The sequence below is a fragment of the Bos taurus genome, chromosome 12, assembly GCF_002263795.3.
Source record: "Bos taurus isolate L1 Dominette 01449 registration number 42190680 breed Hereford chromosome 12, ARS-UCD2.0, whole genome shotgun sequence".
Classification (NCBI taxonomy): domain Eukaryota; kingdom Metazoa; phylum Chordata; class Mammalia; order Artiodactyla; family Bovidae; genus Bos; species Bos taurus.
Window position 1 is genome coordinate 19,525,001 of NC_037339.1, and position 17,674 is coordinate 19,542,674.

Sequence of the window (17,674 nt, forward strand, 5' to 3'; positions counted from 1 at the left end):
CGTTAAGTTCTCCGGGGAAAGACTTTTCGGGAGGAAAACATCAACAGTTTCAAAGATTGCCTTTTTCCCCTTGCGACATGTTTCAAAGGCTGGAGAAGGAAAAAGTCTTCTAAGAAACGTGCGGCTGGGAGAAGGAAATCGCAAGGTCGAAGCCCCATCTTTCATCTCACCCAAGAACACTCCCCCGCCCCCCCCCGCCCCCCAAGAAAGGACGACACCGTGAGAGCAAACGACCAAAATCCCGAGCAAAAAGCGAAAGTCCAGCATCTTTCCTAGGAGCCCGCTAAAACCTCAAAAGCCTGCCCCCGCCCCATCTTGCCCAAATTGGAAAAGCCAGACCCGGGTCAGTGCTACCTCTGCCGGGACCCAGGGGCGCGGAGCCGGAGGGCGGCGTAGACAGACTCACATCGCGAGGGCATCTCCCGCTTTGGCGTCAGAGACGACAATACACACGGCTGGGTCCCGCGGGGAGGACTGTCCGCGTGTCGGACCGGAGGCACCCGCTACGCCGGGTCCTCAATTTTCCCCCGACCTCAAGTTTCTTGTCACGGGAAGACGGCCGCCGCGGGCCGGGGAAACTGCGATAAAAGACGGCTCGGTTCGCCCACGGCGGGGGAGGGGGCGCCCGTCCCCCTCCGCCTGTCAAGGAGCCGCGGCCGGCCGAGCCCCACCGCGCCGCGGCCCCGGCCCCGGGCGGGGGGTCCCGCTGACAGATCCGCTGGGCGGCGGCCGCTGAGCCGCAGCGCGTCCGCGTCCCGCTCAAACTGCAGCTCCCCTCCCCCCACGCCCGCGACTCTCCGCGCTCCCGCCACATCCCGCCCGCCGCCGCCCACTCAGACAACCCAATTACCCCCCAACCCTATCTCCTTGCACTTTTTTTTTTTGCGATTAAAATGAAGGGGACCCACTGCCCCACTCCCTGCACCCCCCACCGCCTGCCGGTCCCACCACTGCCACCTCCCGAGTCCCGCTCTGCTACTTCTACAGGCTCTTACCCGCTGCGCCAACCCTGACGAGGCTCCGCCAAGTGCCCTTTGCTCTAAGTAAATTTTTGGGATTTTTTTAGTGATTTTTCGGCCGAGTCTTAAAGGCGCTGTAGTCTCGGACAGGTTACTCCGTCTCTCCCGCTAGATTGATGAGATCAGGCATCACTCGAAAATGGCGCCGAAAGCGCTGAGGCTCCTCATTCAAATTCGTTAGAGCCAACCCCGCCGCCCCGGGGCATGCCGGGAACGCGGGCTACTTCCACAGCTGTCAATACCGCCTCCTAACCCCCACTACGCTAGCTTTCCCGACACTTCTGCTCATGCGCAAACTCCTACTCCTACCCGCTCGCCTTGAACATGCGCAGAATCCTCGCGTGTTCGCCGATCTCCCTTCGCTTCCTCAGCCGCGGTAGTCCTACCTCTTTTCCTGCGCGTGCGTGCAGCTCCTGTGCTCAGCCGCGGGGCTGGAGGGGCCGTGGGGACTGTGGGCCTGAGGGTCCATAGGTGACATTATCAGTCGGTAGACATTTATTCTACTGTTCGACGAAAACAAACAGGGGTACAGCTTAGGTGAAAAGAGAAACAGCTTATTGCCAGGGTCTAAACTCCTAACAACGGAATGTGTCTGGGAGCGTGTGTATGGATACACGTGTACTTTAGAGCAGCCCCGCCTGTTTGCAGAGCTCTTGCTGTAAGTCATCGCTTTACGGGAGCTATCGCACTTAAGCCTCAAAACAACTTTGTGAGGTAGGTACTGTTATTATTTTCCGTTTGCAGACCAGGAAACCAAGGCCCAAAGAGTTTAAGTAATTTCCCTAAGGTAGCACAGGTAGCAAGCACGTGAACGAGTCCGCCCGCATCTGTCAGATTCTGGAGGCCGGGTCATTCTCTACCTTGCTGTGCAACATTTGATTGAATCTAGTCTCTGACTGTCTTCTCGTTCTTAAGCATTCTGCCGGAGTTTGGAAAGGTGAATGGGTTATGGGCAGTTTTGGGGATCACTTAGTGGGATTTTTTTTTTCAAAGGTTGGTAAGAGAGCTTAATCTAGCAAAGATGGGTTTCTATTGTGCCACGCATTGGTAAAGTAATAACAACTAGATACATTGTATTGACTACTCTGGGCTGCCATGGTGCTAACTAAACGCTTTACGGAATGATCATGTTTATTGCCCACAACAGCTCTGTGAAGTAGGCATTATCTTTATTTTACACAAGAGGATACCTGAGATTCAGATTAAGAAACTCTCCTCAAAGTCTTAAAACTACTAAACAGAAGCACAAGACCTCGGCAGATCTATCCAATGTCAAAAAAACTGGGCACTGTGGTAGGACGGTAAAAGATGATAAGCTGTCAATATTAAATACCTTCTTTAAAAACCTTTTAACTATTCATTTGCTTGAGAGAATTATTTCACCTGTTGCCAGGCTAGTTAAGATTAAAAAAAAAGACTCCCTTTGATCTTAAATGATTACATTTTAAGATTATTTTAAAACTGGTTGCTTTTTTCCTGATCCCAAGTTATTATGAATTCTCTAAAGAATCCAACAGTTAAAAATCTGGGGCATTGTTACACCTTTTCCTAGTTTTTATTGTAAAACAACTTGTGATGAATCATAAATGTTTTGAGTATACAAAGACATACATCATTGTGAGAGTTAAAATTAGACGAGTGTGAAAATGCCTCAAGTACTAAGAAGGAAGGAAATGGGAGAAGGTAGCATGGTTTGCGTTACTGAGGTACAATCAGAAGAGAAATGGATTTTAATAATTTAATAATTTGACATCATCAAGTAGTATCATGGCTGCATAGTATGTGACTTACATCTCTATGGTACTTTTTGTGCACTGGTTAAGTGAATGAACTCTGGAACCAAACTGCTTGGGTTGGAGTTCATCTGTTATTTACTAGGTTTGTGACCCTACAAGAGTTACTTTTTTCTCCATTTGATCTTTTGTAAAAGGATTAATGCTAATACTTCATCCAGTTGTTTTAAGGATGTGAATGAGCTAATATATTAAAGGTATTTGAACAGTGCATGGTATATTAGTAAATGTTAGCTATTGTTGTGGGTCAGTCTTTAACACTAATCTTTGAAGATGGTTTCTTTAGAGGTGTTTCAAAGACCAGATTACAGTTAGGGCCATTAGGAATTAGCATTTGTGTTCAAGAGCCTCTTAAAATGATAAATCAGCCAGGCAAATTATTTTTGCCAAATGGAGTGATAATTTCTGTCAGATGAATAAAGATGTTAATTTGTTTTGCCATTCCATAAGAGTAACCTATGAAAATGGAATAGTTTTACTGCTCTAATTATTAAAGGGAGAAAAGGGGAAAAATCAGGCCACTCTATAAAAACCATCCAAATTTATATCATCTAGAGATAAATACATATTGTTTGTAATTTAACAATATACCTGTGGAGAGAATCAACTAGCTGCAGTCTGGATACGTGGTATATTTGGGGGAACTCATTTGCAAGACTGTACTAGAACATCATGAATTGGTACAATTTTTATCCAGTCCATCCACTTTTAAGATTTATTCTGTCAGGAGAATTCTAAAGTGCTGATATTAATAAATAACAACATTTATTGAGTACCTACTAGGTACTGTTTGTCAGCTAAGCATGTATATCCATTTTCTCCTTGAATCTTCATAGTAACTCATGAGGTAGGTGTAATTATTGTCTCCATTTTGCACAGACTAAAGTTTATATAGAGGTCACTTTTAGAAGAATTAAGTCCTGTTTGTTTCAGATCCTATTTAACAAAAAAGGATTTTAAAATCCTTCATTAAAGTTTCTTGATTCACTAACATGGGAGAAAACAAAATCAAGTAACTTGGTTCTTACGCCTGAACAAAAAAAAACCAAACGGGGAAAAAAAAAAATGGTTTTGAAAATGAATAATTTTATGTTTGACCACAAGGGGGTGCAAATTCCCGAACTGAACTTGAAAGCAAAAAAAAAGCACTTTTACTTCAGATCTTCAGATTCACAGGTAAAAAACTAGTTAAGAACACCTTCCTTGAACTTTAATACTTCACACAGTGATACACTTGATGAGAAGAATGGACTCAATTATTTAGGGACTCAATTGGGGCGGAAGTTTGCAGCTTTCTTTCATCTTCAATACAGTGAAGAGTTAGCCAACCTACGCCCACCCCTTTTCACCCACCTAGTTTGTTTCTCTGCGTACTCTTGTTGACTTGTCATAAAACTGAAGTCATAATTTAAAATTTGAGGTTTTACTTTGGAAACTGCCATGCAATCACCAGCAAATGAATGGTAAATATGGGTAGTGTGGAGAGCAGAGGTCTTGTAATTTCAATGCTTTTTTTTTTTTTCTCTCCTGCTGTTTCTTAAGCCTAAGCTGCAACTGATGGAATGTTGGCTTCAACATATTAGCTTATTTAGATAAACTGTGAAAGTTACAGGTCTGTTCATCTTTTAAGGAAGAATGAAGCCTCTTAAAACACTGTGAACAGTAAACTGAAAACTCAGTATACTCTGGTGGTGTTTTAAAAACAATTTGCATAGATGCAAATTGCACAGATGTAAAAGCTACATAAATAGCTTTTATTTTCCTGTTGGTCTTGTTTTTCTGAGGTGGACTTAATTTTTTTAAAAAAACTTTTTTTACTTGGAAATGATTTCAAATTTACAAAAAGTTGCAAAAATAGAAATAGTTCAGAGAACACTGGTATCATTTACTTCTCTTTTGCAAATTCTCTGTCTCTCTCCAAATATATATGTTTCTTTATATGCAATTTTTTTCTGAACCATTTGAGGTTAAGTTACGTACATCTTGGCCCTTGATCCCTAAATACTTGTGTTTCCTATCAACTTCATAAATTTACATTGAAAAAATACTTCAATCTACCATTGATACAGGCATTTTGTAGGTTGGTCCTTGTAGCACTTCCGCCTTCAATATAGGAGCCAATCTGAGGTCAGGTACTACATTTAGTGGGTCTTGATTCTAGCTTCTTTTACTGGAACACTCTCACAGCCTTTCTTTATCTTTTATGACTTTGACATTCTTAAAGAATATAGTTTCTCCCTCCACCCTCCTTTTAGAGAGAACATTCCTTATTTTGTTTTTGTCTGATGCATCCTCATTAAGTTAAATTGAGGTTTTGCATTCTTAACTAGACTATGGCACAGGTGATATTGCGTCCTTCTGAGTACCACTTCTGGAAGCATGTGATAGCCATATGTCCCTCACTGATGATGTTTATTTTGATTATCTGGTCTTTATGTGGCTAGAATTTTCCAATGTTTGGTTTATTGGGTTTTTTTTTTTTCTTCCTGGCAAATAAGCAATCTGTCGGAAAATACTTGAAGATACATCTTACTCATCAAAGTTCCCATTTAAATTTAGGATATGTTACTGCCAATATAGTTTTACAATGATGGTTGTAAGATGATTCAACAAATCTGTTAAGTCCTTTGATATTGACCAGTCAGTCCACAGCATTCTACTGCAAACAGAGGGCCCTTTCTTCTCCTCTGTTTATTATCTGCAATTAACTTATGAATTCCTGTGTTTTTCCACTTCTGTATTTTGTTTCCTTGTGTTCTATCTATATTTGTATGTGTATATTTTGTACATTTTTTTCTGAACCATTTCAAGGTAAGTCACACACATCATGACCTTTCACCTCTATTTTAAAGTCTGTATTTAATTAGTTTTGGTGTTTGAATTGTCCTAGATTCAGCTAGTGGGAGCACCTTTATTCTGGGTCCTATGCCTTTGTGGCGGAGAAGGCAATGGCACCCCACTCCAGTATTCCTGCCTAGAGAATCCCATGGACAGAGGAACCTGGTAGGCTGCAATCCATGGGGTCACTGAGGGTTGGACACTACTGAGCGACTTCACTTTCACTTTTCCCTTTCATGCATTGGAGAAGGAAATGGCAACCCACTCCAGTGTTCTTGCCTGGAGAATCCCAGGGACGGGGGAGCCTGGTGGGCTGCCGTCTCTGGGGTCACACAGAGTCAGACGCGACTGAAATGACTTAGCAGCAGCAGCAGCAGCATGCCTTTGTGGTGTGCCTACATCATTTTCTGGGAATACTTACTTGCTTTCCGGTATAGTAAGATGTTTCAATTCTAGCTCCTGCCATAACCCTGGAGTTAGCTTTTTCTCTAAATAACCCTGTTTCCTCTAAGTGAAGATGGTCTTAGAGACCAAGGTTAGGTTCATTGCTGCTTCTTGGACCTTTTAGGAGACAGAGTTAGGAAATATATATGTGTATATGCACATTAAAATATGCATATACTAATATATGTATCTGTTAATAACATGGGCTTAATTTTAAATTTATTATAACTGAGAAGATATAGCAATTTATAAAGTTCTGAATAAAGTCAAATCACAATTCACATGCAATTTTCATGTTCCCTTAATAAATGTCTATAAATATAATTTTATAAGGTCACAATGTGAAATAGTTTTGTCTTTTTCCACTTAACATGTAAGAAGCATCTGAGTTACTATGTTAGTTTTACAGTCTCATTCTGAATTTCTCTGCTACATTATCATTTAGTAGATTCTACCATTCCTTACCGGAGAAGGCAATGGTACCCCACTCCAGTACTCTTGCTTGGAAAATCCCATGGAAGGAGGAGCCTGGTGGGCTGCAGTCCATGGGGTTGCTAGAGACGGACACGACTGAGCGACTTCACTTTCACTTTTCCCTTTCATGCATTGGAGAAGGAAATCGCAACCCACTCCTGTGTTCTTGCCTGGAGAATCCCAGGGACGGGGGAACCTGGTGGGCTGCCATCTCTGGGGTCGCACAGAGTCGGACACGACTGAAGCGACTTAGCAGCAGCAGCACCATTCCTTACATGTCACTTTTATATTGATGCAACTGAAAAATCTGAAACCAATAGGTAATATCACATTTATATTTTAGAAATTCACTTTAACAAGGGTACTGGAGAACAGATTAGAAAGTGCAAGAGCAGTGATAGAAAGTCCTACAGAGGCTATGGTATCAGTAGTATCCAGGCAAGAGATAAAAAGTACTTGAAGCACAGATTAGAAATGATGGTGAAATGAAGTATAAACAAAACTGGATTTACTTCTCCAGTTTTAATGTGTAACTATTTACAGGTAAGTGTTTAGCATCTATTCTTGTTATGTAGGGCTTTCCTGGTGGCTCAGTCAGGAAAGAATCCACCTGTAGTGCAGGAGACCCGGGTTTGACCCTGTGTCGTGAAGATGCCCTGGAGAAGGGAATGGCCACCCACTCCAGTGTTCTTGCCTGGAGAATTCCATGAATAGAGGAGCCTGGTGGGCAATAGTCCATGGGGTCACAAAGAGTCAGACACGACTGAGCGACTTAACACTGTGTTATGTATTATTTAAGGTCCTGAGCATCTAGGGGTGAGAAAAACAGCCACAGTTCCTCTCTCTGTGGTGTAGTCTACTAAGAGAAAAGAGGATTACGTTAATAATCACACAAATTACCATTGTGATAAGTACAGGATGCCATGAAAAATATAGGATGCTATGAAAGCATACACAATGGGGACTTAACACTGGAGTTATAAGGCCTTTCTAAGTGGGCAGGGTGGGGGGGGGGGCTTCCCTGGTGGCTCAGATGGTTAAGAATCTGCCTGCAATGCAGGAGACTGGGGTTTGATCCCTGGGTCAGGAAGATCCCCTGGAGAAGGGAATGGCAACCCACTCCAGTATTCTTGCCTGGAGAATCCCATGGACAGAGAAGCCTGGTGGGCTACAGTCCATGGGGTTTCAAAGAGTCAGACACAACTGAGCAACTAACACTTTCAAAGGAGGGACAGTTAAACTGAGACTTAGGAATTAGGTAGGCCAAAAAATTGGAAAAAAAGGAGCATATGTTAATGTCCTGTGCCAAAAGGACCAGTAAATTCAATGCCCATATGGTAAAGCAGAGTAAGCTAGGATGGAGAAAGTTGAAGCTAAGACTCGAGAGGTTTAGGAGCCTTTGTATATGGAGGAGAGAGAAGGAAGCATGGTAGTAGGGCTTCTTGGTTTCTGGTGTACCATTTCCTGAGATAGGAAAAAACAGAACAGGTTTGATGGATTTTGACGTGTGAAATGTTGATTTTTATATGCCTCTGGGTTAAGTACAATCCTCTCATCCTCTGGAGAGATAACTGGATATTAGGATTGGTGTTTTGATTTGGAAGTCTGGAACTTTAGGGGAAGTTCTGGTGTGCGCTCTTATCTGTAGATTTACTAGTATTTTATCTATTTACTACAACTTGACTAATTGTAGTTGTAGATGGTAGTTTAAACTGTGGGATTGAATGAGATCACTGCAGGAGGTATGTAGAATGATAGAAAGGTTCAACACAGAATCTTGGAGAACATTGTTAGCTACACAAAAAATGTATATACACAGGAAAAATTTTGCTATAAATGGTAAAGACACATGACAAATCAAAAAATATTTTTTAACATATAAAGCAGATAAAGGGTTAATAAGAGGTCTAAAGAAAAACAGAACGGTTAACAAATACACAGCGAAAGAAGAAAAATAAATACAGGTTTTTCTTGTTTTTCTTTTTTAAATAAGTTCTTGGAGAGGTTTTGTTTATTAATCCAGCTTTAAGTACTTAAGGAAAGCAGAAGTTATAGAAGTTATAAAATTCTAAAAGCTAAATATTTAAGAGACCTTTAAAAGCCTCCTTGAAAGTGATTGCTGGTAAAATTTACAAAGACTAACCAGAGCTTCAAGTTGAATTTAAAAGTCAAGGAAGAACTAAGTTTTTTAATTCATAACTTTGATAAGAATTTAAATGACCTCTGAATATTCTTTTCAGTGCACAAAAGCCATTTAAAAAACCCCTCATATTGATGGTATGAGTGAGGAAAGGCTGGTGGCAATGTAAGTTAAAGCAGGCCTTTTGAAAAGTAATTTAGCAATAATAAAAAGGGTGATAGAAATATTCATCTTCCTGCCAGAAATTCGAATTTCAGGAATCTAGATGAAATAAATCTGAACTATGGGAAAAGATCTATATAGGAAGATGCCAAGAATATTAAATATAGTACTAAGTAGCAGAAAGGGAGGATTGGGTTGGAATGTCCAATAGTAGTAAGATTATTAAGTAAATTGTGGGGAAATGACTGGATTTACTATTAGCATCATCACAAAATGATGCATACCAACTGGAAAACTGTTTATAAGTGCAAGATGTAGAGGTGTAGTTAGGATGATTAGAACTACTTTTAAAAAATACATAGAGGGGAAATACAAGAAAAAACTTTCAACCCATATCAAGGTTTTCTGATCAAAGTTAAAAATATACACGTTAAAATGCCAGTCTAAAATTTGGCATTTTGATACTATCAAACGATCCTTCTCTGGAACATGGATATTCTATGAGCTAGTCCAGTGATTCTTAAACGTTCAGAATATGTTTATAATTGCAGGGCCCCCCGTCTCTGGAATTGTGTGCACGTGTGAACTGTTTGCATGTAATTTTATTAGAGTTAGATGATGGTCGATGGAGTTCCTGAAGAAAAGCAGAGGAAAATGGTTCATTTATATGGTTGGCAGGATACTAGTTCTCCAAAAGAAGTCCACATCTTAATCCCTAGAATCTGTGAATATGTTGTTATGTGGCAAGGGGTATTCAAGTTGCAGACAGAATTAAGGTTGCTACTCACATGACCTAAAAATAGATTATCCTGAATTATCTGAGTAGACCCAATATAATTCCACAGTTTTTCTAGATGTGGAAGAGGGAAGCAGAATAGTCAGTGTCAGAGTGGTAAGATGGGAGAGACTCAAGCAGCCATTGCTGGCTTTGAAGATAGCAGCAGGCCACAAGCCAAGGGATGAAGGCAACCTCTAGAAGCTGGAAAAGCCAAGAAAACAGATTCTTCCTTAGAGGCTCCAGAGAGGCTCCAAATTTCTTCCTTAGAGGCTCTATCTACACCTTGATTTTAGCCCACTGAGACCCATTTGGGACTTCTGACTTCTGAAACTGTAAAAATAATACATTTCTGTTGTTTTAAGCCACTAAATTTATGGTAATTGTTAAAGCAGCAAATAGGAAAATATTGAATGCTATATGTAAACAGTGACTTTGCGTGTGTTGATATGTGGCTGTGGTAGTGAGTATGCACACGTGGAGATGTAGTTCCTGGTTCTGAGAATTTCGTGACAGCCTAGACCATGTCCTTGTCTGTGTCTGCAGCACAGTTCTGCTTACTCACTCAGTCGTGTCCAACTCTGCAAACCCATGGATGGTGGCCCGCCAGGCTCCTCTGTCCATGGATTTCTTTCAGGCAGGAATACTGGAGTGGGTTGCTATTTCCAACTCCAGGGGATCTTCCTGATCCAGGGATTGAACCCAGGTCTCTTGTGTCTCCTAATAAAGATTAGTGGGAATGAATGGTACTTAGCACCAATTATTCTGCCACCTGAACAAATTGAGAATTACCTTTTTTTTTTACTCTCTTATGTTCTGTGTCTTCTTCTAATCTGTGAGTTAAAATGGTAAGGATATAAAATATTAAATATTTGTTCTATATTGATTGTAAAAGCTCTATTTTAAATTTATTTTTATTTTTAACCTTTTATTTTGTATTGGGGTATAGCCAATTAACAGTGCTGTGATAGTTCAGGTGAACAGTGAAGGGACTCAGCCATACACGATCCATCCTTCCCCAAACTCCCCTCCCATCTATGCTGCCATAAACATAGCAGAGTTGAGTAGAGTTCCCTGTGCTATACAGTGGGTTGTCGTTGGTTATCCATTTTAAATATAGTAGTGTGCACATGTCCATCCTGAAGTCTGTTTTCTAATTGAAATAAATTGATGTTTTTTGAGTAACTCTTATGGACAAAGTGTTCTAAGACTGTTTTGTACTTGATGATTATCATATATTTAAAACATGCTAAAAATAGCTATGCTTAGGAATTTTTCCCTAAAAAATGTTAGGAATATTATAACTAGTAAACTAGAAGAATTATAATAAGGCAAAAAGAATAAGGTTTATTGTATAGCACATGGAACTCGGCTCAATGTTATGTGGCAGCCTGGATGGGGTGCGGTGGGGGAGAATGGATAAATGTATCTGTATGGCTGAGTCCTTTCACTGTTGACTTAAAACTGTCACAGCACTGTTAACTGGCTATACTTCAATACAAAATAAAAAGTTCATAAAAAAAAGAAAAGAGAATAAGGCTTAACAATAATGGCTACTTTGAAAATGTTTCTTATCTGTGTCATATATCTATCCATGGCTATTTAGTTTCTACTATTAGCTTTTAATTTTTCAAATTTAATATTTACCTGGAAATTTTAAATTAAGCCTCTAATCAGATGAGTGTATATATATTTGTATATATACATACATTGATAAAAATACTGTATATATTGGTAAAAATACCAAATCTAGGTAATTTTCTGTACTTTTTTAACGAATTCATTGAAAGTACTGTTTGTCTTTTTTTTAGGTCTGTGAAGTGTCAGACCTCAAAATGGACAACAGCTGTTTCATTAGATATAGCATCTAGTTCTCCAGTCATAAACCTGTACAACATTCACTGAAATTTGTTGGCAATGTGATGAGTTCTTCCCACATATTCACCCATTTACATTCCCTTTTTAAAATGCAAGTATGTTTTTTATTTCAGATATTGATAATATTTTTGTTCTGTGAAGTAACTTTGATAGTCTTTCCCTGTAACTAAATTGATTAAACAATGATACAGTCCTCCTCAGAAGGTACTTAAATGGTTCATAAGTATATGCTTTAGTTAATTAGGTATCAGTTTATAAGTACTTTATTATACATAAATATTTGGGGAGGACCCTTTAAAAGTCATCAAAGGCAAAAAAAAAAAAAAAAAACAGAAACTACTTTTAGAGTAGTTTCTTTTTAGAGTATATCCATGTTAGTTATATGGGAGAAAATTTACACATGGATCAGGAGATATACTTCTGTTTGGGGAAATTTGCTTTGCATGGTTTTGAGCCCTAGTTTCTGAAAGTGGCTTAGGACAGATGCATACATATTTTCAACTCTGATTCTGTTAGGATTTTTCCCTACATGAGAAATTGTTTTGCTTCTGTATTCTTGGCCGCAGATTGTAGGACTGAATTAAAATTCATTCAAGAAAATTAGAGATACCAAGGGAACATTTCATGCAAAGATGGGCTCGATAAAGGAATGGCATGTCCATACAGAAGTGGTATGGATCTAACAGAAGCAGAAGATATTAAGAAGAGGTGGCAAGAATACATGGAAGAACTGTACAAAAAGGATCTTCATGACCCAGATAATCACTATGGTGTGATCACTCACCTAGAGCCAGACATCCTGGAATGTGAAGTCAAGTGGGCCTTAGAAAGCATCACTACGAACAAAGCTAGTGAAGGTGATGGAATCCCAGTTGAGCTATTTCAAATCCTGAAAGACGATGCTGTGAAAGTGCTGGACTCAATATGCCAGCAAATTTGGAAAACTCAGCAGTGGCCACAGGACTGGAAAAGGTCAGTTTTCATTCTAATCCCAAAGAAAGGCAATGCCAAAGAATGCTCAAACTACCACACACTTGGACTCATCTCACACGCTAGTAAAGTAATGCTTAAAATTCTCCAAGCCAGGCTTCAGCAGTACATGAACTGTGAACTTCCAGATGTTCAAGCTGGTTTTAGAAAAGGCAGAGGAACCAAAGATCAAATTGCCAACATCCACTGGATCATTGAAAAAGCAAGAGAATTCCAGAAAAACATCTATTTCTGCTTTATTGACTATTCAAAGCCTTTGACTGTGTGGATCACAATAAACTGTGGAAAATTCTTGGAGAGATGGGAATACTAGACCACCTGACCTGCCTCTTGAGAAACCTATATGCAGGTCAGAAAGCAATAGTTAGAACTGGACATGGAACAACAGACTGGTTCCAAATAGGAAAAGGAGTATGTCAAGGCTGTATATTGTCACCCTGCTATTTAACTTATATGCAGAGTACATCATGAGAAATGCTGGCTGGATGAAGCACAAGCTGGAATCAAGATTGCCTGGAGAAATATCGATAACCTCAGATATGCAGATGACACCACCCTTATGGCAGAAAGTGAAGAAGAAATAAAGAGCCTCTTGATGAAAGTGAAAGAGGAGAGTGAAAAAGTTGGCTTAAAGCTCAACATTCAGAAAACGAAGATCATGGCATCTGGTCCCATCACTTTATGGGAAATAGATGGGGAAACAGTAGAAACAGTTTCAGACTTTATTTTTTTGGGCTCCAAAGTCACTGCAGATGGTGACTGAAGCCATGAAATTAAAAGACGCTTACTCCTTGGAAGGAAAATTATGACCAACTTAGACAGCATATTCAAAAGCAGAGACATTACTTTTCTAACAAAGGTCTGTCTAGTCAAGGCTATGGTTTTTCCAGTGGTCATGTACGGATATGAGAGTTGGACTGTGAAGAAAGTTGAGCGCCGAAGAATTGATGCTTTTGAACTGTGGTGTTGGAGAAGACTCTTGAGAGTCCCTTGGACTGCAAGGAGATCCAACCAGTCCATTCTAAAGGAGATCAGTCCTGGGTGTTCATTGAAGGAATGATGCTAAAGCTGAAACTCCAATACTTTGGCCACCTCATGTGAAGAGTTGACTCATTGGACAAGACCCTGATGCTGGGAGGGATTGGGGGCAGGAGGAGAAGGGGACGACAGAGGATGAGATGGCTGGATGGCATCACTGACTCGATGGACATGAGTTTGAGTAAACTCCGGGAGTTGGTGATGGACAGGAAGGGCTGGCATGCTGCAATTCATGGGGTCGCAAAGAGTCGGACACGACTAAGCAACTGAACTGACAGTCATTAGTGGTAATATTTATTAAAGAAGTATGAATTACCCTGCTCCCAACCCATTACAATAAGGATACTTGGAAAGGGATAAACCCATTTGTTTCAGTTATCTACCTTCTAAATAATTAGTGTGAAAGTGTTGACCTCAGATGATATATTAAATATAGTGTTCTGAAATATTGTTTTAAAATAATTTAAATTTTCATAGTAAAGGAAAGTTAGCCTATTCATGTTTGGAATCATAGACTTTTATTAGTTAAAGCACACCTATTTGTAATTGCCCCCTGGAGCTGCTGAGAACAAATTCACTCCCATCTATATGTGATAACCCCTTAAGTACGACCATTAGTGTTTTCAACCATGAGGACAACTGAACCTCTACTCTCCAAACATCCTTAGTTTCTTTAGTGGCTTATGATTTTAAACACTTCATACTCTTGGTTTCCTTTTCTGGTTATTCTCCAGTTTAACAGAGCCCATCTTAAAAAGTGACACCCCAAATGGTAGATCTTATACCATATATGGCCTGAAATATACAGGGGTTGGTAAACTTTTTGTCTAGCCATTAAAATGTGTGTATTTGAGGAACAGTTTAAATAATACAAAGGACTGGTAAATAATAAAAATGGGTATATTCTTGACTCTGTGTCAAAGAAAAATTGAAGAGATTTAATAAATAAACTTCACATTGAGTGAAGTGGTAAAGAAACTGCAGGAGACACAGGAGATGTGGGTTTAATCCCTGGATCAGGAAGATTCCCTGGAGGAGGAAACAGCAACCTATTTCAGTATTTTTGTCTGGAAAATCCCATGGACAGAGGAACCTGGTGGGCTACAGTCCATGGGGTCGCAAAGAGTCAGACACGACTGAGTAGGCACACACGATAAGTAAACTTTACGATGAGTAAAAAAATTTCATGGCTTTCTCAGAGGCTTTCTTGACTTGGGAAGAACCTTTTCCTAGAAGTTGAGGGGGACAAGAATCTATTGACATTCATTTCTTACTCATTTCTAGTAAACAGAAGTCAAATTAGAACTCTCTGAGCTCTAGGAGATATGACTGAGGCCATGTGACCAGTTCGGCTTCATACTACATTTCTATTATTAATATGTAAAAAATTATTTCTTATAGAAGAAATATATAGGGAAATAAGGAGAATAAAATGCCTCATGTTCTCTTTTGGCAAAGAAATGCTTACGTGTTTTAAACAAATTAACTTTTTAAGGCAGCTCTGAAGAAGTAATTTATTTTAAATAGGTGAACAGTTTATGGCTCTTATGGGAACACTTTTTCCTTACTTTTCTTCATCATAGGATTAGGCCCTATGTTTTTAATTTAAGTCCTTTAATTTTTGCTGTTAACATTTAATTTACTTGATGACCCCATACTGTTAACTTTTGACCCAGTGAACTTGGATGGTATATACAGACCACATAGCTAATTTTAAAGAAACCCTTAAAGAAAAATAATGTTTGAAGTGAAACAGAAGATTAAATTCATGTCAGTGTTCCATGTAGAGAAGTAGTACACATATACTTAACCAAAGAACTTTTTTCCCCTTTTGGAAAATGTATTTTTATAAACACGAGGTTTTTACAATTAGATGTTTATGCTGTTGGCAAAACAACCCCAAACTGGTGTGACTTAACTGCAGTACTTCTGATAAACTGCAAAACCACTGATAGAGTATAGTAGATAGGAAACCTTTTCCTGACAAGAAATTCTTATAGCATGTAGCTAAATCTAACGGTCCTTTCATCTATCTCTACTTATACTCAGTTTCCTTTCCTATTATATAAAATTGAGATTCCTAAAGTTTAATCCTTAGATGTGAAAAATGTTAGCACATATCAGTTTCAGTTCAGTCACTCAGTCGTGCCTGACTCTTTGTGACCCCATGAATCGCAGCACACCAGGCCTCCCCGTCCATCACCAACTCCCGGAGCTTGCTCAAACTCATGTCCATCGAGTTGGTGATGCCATCCAGCCATCTCACCCTCTCTTGTCCCCTTTTCCTCCTGCCTTCAATCTTTCCCAGCATCAGGGTCTTTTCCAATGAGCCAGTTCTTCATATCAGGTGGCCAAAGAATTGGAGCTTTAGCTTCAGCATCAGTCTTTCCAATGAATATTCAGGACTGATTGCCTTTAGGATGGACTGCTTGGATCTCTTTGCAGTCCAAGGGACTCTCAAGAGTCTTCTCCAACACCACAGTTCAAAAGCATCAATTCTTTGGTGCTCAGTTTTCTTTATAGTCCAACTCTCACATCCATACATGACTACTGGAAAAACCATAGCTTTAACTAGACGGACCTTTGTTGGCAAAGTAATGTCTCTCCTTTTCAATATGCTGTCTAGGTTGGTCATAGCTTTTCTTCCAAGGAGCAAGTGTCTTTTAATTTCATGGCTGCAGTCACCATCTGCAGTGATTTTGGAGCCCCCCAAAATAAAGTCTGTCACTGTTCCCACTGTTTCCCCATCTATTTGCCATGAAGTGATGGGACCGGATGCCATGATCTTAGTTTTCTGAATGTTGAGTTTTAAGCCCGCTTTTTCAATCTCCTCTTTCATTTTCATCAAGAGGCTTTTTAGTTCTTCTTTGCTTTGTTAATTATAATAAAGTTCAAAGCTTCTTCTAAATTACTTGATGTAAAGATACTTTATGTATAACTTTTATTTGCCCTTAAAACTGGATCTGGGAACTTACTTTTGAACATTTCCTCCCTAATTATAAAATAGTATATGAGTCCTGTCATTTATTGAACTGTGTAAAATGCAGCTTAATCATTACTATAGATAACTTCAAATATGTCACATTTACTTTATTCAAAAATGAACAGAGAGTTAAGCAATAACTGCTGTGTGCTAACTACCATTAGGTACAGGGGTATTAACAAGGCTTTCTGGAAGTAGTGCCAGCTATATATATTTCTATATAAACATTCATAGAGCTTCCCTGATGGCTCAGTGGTAAAGAATCTGCCTGCCAATGTCGGAGACCTGGGTTTGATTCCTGGGTTGGGAAGATCCCCTGGAGAAGGAAATTGCAACCTACTCCATTGTTCTTGCCTGGGAAATCCCATGGACAGAGAAGCCTGGTGGGCTACAGTCCATGGGGTCACAAAGAGTTGGATATGGCTTGCTGCTGCTACTGCTGCTAAGTCACTTCAGTCGTGTCTGACTCTGTGCGACCCCATAGACGGCAGCCCACCAGGATAAGGATATGGCTTAGTGACTAAATAACAACATAAAACCTTCATGGTTTGCTACTAAGATAACATGATTGTTGTTCCATAGTGTAAATACTAGAGGGAGTGTTAGAAAATGTGCTTTTATTTTATTTTTTAAATAAATGGAAGTATTTTTGTGTAGTTTTATAGCCATGGAGGGAAATAATGAGATTTTGTGCTGGGATGTTATGCCTGGAATAGATATAAGAGTCTTGAACGACTCCCTAGTCCCCAACTTGTTTGTACAGTACAGTTTTACTGGAATAGAGACAAATGGAGGAGGAATGGGGCTTCTATGTATGTGTATATATGTAAAAGTGTGAAATGGAAAACTAGGAAAGGGGAGGGAGATGAGAAACTCAGTGAAGACATACTGAATATGGAAGATTAAATGCCAGTGGGGTATCCACTTAGAGAAGTTCACTAGGGAGCTCGGCATCTGTGTGTCTCAGGCTGAGGAGAAAGGCCTGGCTGAAGGCAGATATCATTAAATAGGTGATAGTTAAAATCAGGGGATGCCATTGCTCACAGAGATGGAATTTATGGAGAGGAAATGAGAACCAGCATTATAAATGGACAAATTAAGAGGAGGAAGATAAAGAACCGATAAGAAATAGCAGAGGAA

General features: G+C 39.7%; 1 pseudogene across 1 annotated transcript in view; it reads right to left on the reverse strand.

Annotated features, from left to right (window-relative positions):
* The window catches only part of LOC100847818 (cysteine-rich protein 1-like), a 105,188-nt pseudogene that overhangs the window by 57,129 nt on the left and 30,385 nt on the right, over positions 1-17,674 (reverse strand). The window contains exon 1 of the transcript XR_009496616.1: positions 1-17,674. This exon is cut by the window's right edge and continues 30,385 nt beyond it. The product of XR_009496616.1 is annotated as a cysteine-rich protein 1-like (transcript).